The 3863-nt window shown below is 37.2% G+C and overlaps 1 pseudogene; it reads left to right on the forward strand.

The window, feature by feature from the left end:
* The first annotated feature begins 3560 nt into the window (after positions 1-3560).
* Positions 3561-3659, forward strand: LOC132287367 (small nucleolar RNA R71; annotated as a pseudogene).
* The last annotated feature ends 204 nt before the right edge of the window (positions 3660-3863 follow it).

Consider the following 3863-nt stretch of genomic DNA (forward strand, 5'->3'; position numbering starts at 1 on the left):
AAAATAGATAAATAACATGAATCTATAGAAGTGATAGGGTGTGAACATGCTGAGTAGTATAAGTGTAATGTGGAAAATCACAGGCATTGGGCATGAATGAGATAACATGGACACAAGATAAGATGCATGGAATGTGTATATGAAATCTGTGAAGTTCGATCGATCACAAAAAATGTGAGATCTATCTTACATGATCGATCTGAGAAACTAAGAAACCAAGTTTGATCGATCTCACTAGATCGATCTTAGAAATATGTTCGATCGATCGAACTATGTAAGAACATGAGCACTTATAGATCTGTGATGTGGATAGCACGGGGCCTTCACGAACAAGGTCGGGGGCCCATCAACACAACATAGCATCAATCCTAATCACTTAATGAGGCCCATACTCCCAAAAATAAATCAAATTTCGAAAATATATACAACCATATATACATATATACACACATATATACAAAGAGCTTGAAAGCTTCATCAATGGAGATTTTCAACATCGAAATAGCATGGATTTAACATTTAAAACATGGCAACATCATATGGAAGCTTGAATCACAAAGGGGGAAGTATTCGAAGGGAGACTCGAAGGGAGTGAGATGCGAATGAAGATTCGAGAGGAGAGAGAGAATCGACGCTTGGATCTCGCCGGAGGTGTTCGCCGGAGATGGAGAAGGTGGGTGTAGCGGCGATGAGAAGGATAGAAGGTCGGTTCATTTTTTAAAAAACATCCCCTTTGCCAGTTCAATCGATTGAACTGACATCAATCTCTCCTCAAAGTATTATTTTTATTTTTATTTTTTTTTTAGAAAATAAAATAATAAATAATAAAAACAAAAATTAATAAAATATTTTTTTGGAATTTTTGAAACTAAGAAATTAAAACAAAGTCAAAGATAGTGAGATGAAAAACAGAGATCGATTTGAACAAAATGTTCGATCGATCTGATAGAGAGCTAAAAATATGCAAGTTTTGGGTTCAGAAATTTTTCTAAGTGTTGGAACTCAAGATCAATCGAACTTGAAGTTTGGATCGATCTAAGGACTTTTGATTGATCTGAGAACAAATTTGATCGATGGGATAGAGAGGTGATTTTGATGCAAATTGAATGCAGGTCAAAAATTTTCTAAGTGTTAGATGCAGGTCGAAGTTCAATCAATCGAATCTTCCTTGGAGATTGATCGAACTTATGCAAAATGCTCAATTTCAACATAAAAGTGCATGCAGTCCTAAAAAAAAAAAAAAAATCACAGCTCCTAGCAATGCATATGAACCCAAAGCCAATATCTAGACTTCGCAAGAAATGAAATTAAAGATAGAAATGAGGGAGGAATAGGGTTTTGACACCCTACGAAAGGTCTTGCTAGTCTTTAATAATGTCTCTAGCAAGACGTTGGGCTCTTTTAGCCTGGATCAAACATCTTGTAGTGCATCCCCTCCTCAATGGGGTGATAAGTGCTTTAAACTCCACCCAACAAATGGTTCTTTAAGGAACTTGTTGGATTAAGCTCAAAAGACGTTTTCGGTCCTTGGTCAAAACAATCTTTGGGCTTCCACGCCATTTCAAAACAAGATTTTGAAACAACTTTCTTTGATTTCAGGGTTGAAGATGGAATTTTTAAGACTTTGGTCTCACACAAAAACTCAATTCCTTCACTTTTAAGGTCATAACATTTTTCTACAACATTAATCTCTTCATGTTTGTCAAATGAGTTGGGGGTTGGATTAAAAATATTCAACTTTACCTTCATATGGCCAAATGAGATCTTCATTATTCCCGTCCTACAATTAATGTTGGCATTCGCGGTTGCCAATAAAGAACGGCCAAGGATAACGGGAATTTGGCTCTTAGGATTTAGGACCGGTTCCATGTCAATGACAATGAAATCAACGGGAAAGAAGAATTTATCAATTTTAATCAAGATGTCCTCGATGATACCCCTAGGCTTTTTGATTGATCGGTCGGCAAGTCGCAAAACTACCGACGTCGGTTTCAAGTCTCCTAAGCCTAATTTGACATATACCGAGTATGGAAGAAGATTAACACTTGCTCCTAGGTCAAGAAGAGCCTAATTAATGACATGATCACTAATGATACATGAAGTGGTAGGTGAACCGAGGTCCTTAAACTTTGGAAGAGTGATATGCTACAAAATTAAGCTTACTTGCTCGGTTAAAACCACTTTTTTAGGTGCTTGGCTTTTGTTCTTCCGTTTTTGGGTGCACAAGTCTATCAAGAATTTGGCATGAGCCGGAATTGCTTGATTGCATCTAAAAGTGGAAGATTGACTTTCACTTGCCTAAACACGTCCATGATTTCATTTACTTTGGCCTTTTGCTTGTAATTTGAAATGGATTCTTTTAAGGCATCTGGAAATGGAGCTTTTGGCTCAAAAACCTTTTCGTAAATTTTCTTTGAAGTCTCTTCAACACAAGAAGTTTTCAAATCATTTTGTAAATTTTTCTTTTCAAAATCACTTTTCAACACATTCTCATTTTTATGGTTATGCACATTTAATGAAGGAGGAATATGATATGAAATGGGACGGGTGTCAACTTATGGTTGCACCGGTTCACTCTCTTCATTGGACAAACCCACTTGGTTGTCCACAATCTTTCCACTTCTCAAGGTAGTCACCGCATTGACATGCTCTATTGTGTGACCTTCCGATGAGGAATGAGTCTCCACAATACATTGTTGCTTTTGTGGAGCATTCAAATGCATTTTTCCCTTCTCTCTTGCGTTAAAAGTGCTAGCTATTTGCCCTACTTAGGTTTATAGCTTTGCTATGGATTGAGAGTGAGAATGAAGTAATTGTGTGTTTGCCTCTAAAGTGCCCAAAGCGGTCAAAACTTTCTCTTCAAAAACGGGACTTCTAACATTTCCTTGGGAATATGATTGATTAGGAAAATGAGAATTTGAAAATTGGTTTCCTTGTGATTGGTATGATGATCTAAAACCTTGGGAACCTTGGCCTTATAGTGGAGGTGGAATGTACTTTCCTTGAAAACCACCTTGGGAAGGGTTTGAGCCCTCCCCTTGGCTCTTCCAAGAGAAATTCGGATGATTCCTCCAACTAGGATTGTAATGATTGCCATAAGGATTCTTCCATTGATTAACAAAAACAACATTTACTTGTTCATGGTGCTCACTTTGCACATGTCTATGGAGACAATTGGAAGTAGAATGTAAAACACTTGAACAAGTCATACATGTCTCATTAGATACATGATGAGAATGGTTAGGGAAGGAAGATACTTGATTCACCGAGTTTTGGTTGATCAAAAATTGATCAAACCTTTGAGATAATGATTTCATTTCGGTGGTAATTTCATTGGAGTGGTCGACTTAATGTAGGCCAACACTCTTCCTACCACTAGAATTTCTACCATTCTTCGAAGATAAGGTACGATGTAAGGAATTTTCACTCATGCTCTCATAAAGATGCCACACGTCATCCTCATGCCTATCAATGTAAAGCCACCCATGGAAGCATCAACCATGCCCTTGTAATTATTCGATAAGCTCTCAAAGAAATATTAAACTAATTACCATTTGAGCATGTCATGATGTGGACACTTCCTAAGCAATTCATTAAAGCGTTCCTATGCCTCAAGAAATATTTCTCCATCCCTATGTGAAAATTCTCGAATTGAGGTTCTCATGGCATTGGTCTTAGAAACCGGATAGTATTTCTTCAAGAACTCTTGTTGTATTTCCACCTAAGAAGTTATTGAAAAAGGCCTAAGATTGTTAAACCAATATTTTGCCTTGTCTTTAAGGGTGAATGGAAAAAGTTTAAGCCTTAAGACCTCTTCCGGCATGTCCGTGTATTTTACGGTGGAACATACTTCAAGAAACTCA

This window comes from Cornus florida, unplaced genomic scaffold, assembly GCF_030987335.1.
Source record: "Cornus florida cultivar Cherokee Brave unplaced genomic scaffold, ASM3098733v1 CherokeeBrave_3.0.0_Hap2_Chr11, whole genome shotgun sequence".
Lineage (NCBI taxonomy): Eukaryota > Viridiplantae > Streptophyta > Magnoliopsida > Cornales > Cornaceae > Cornus > Cornus florida.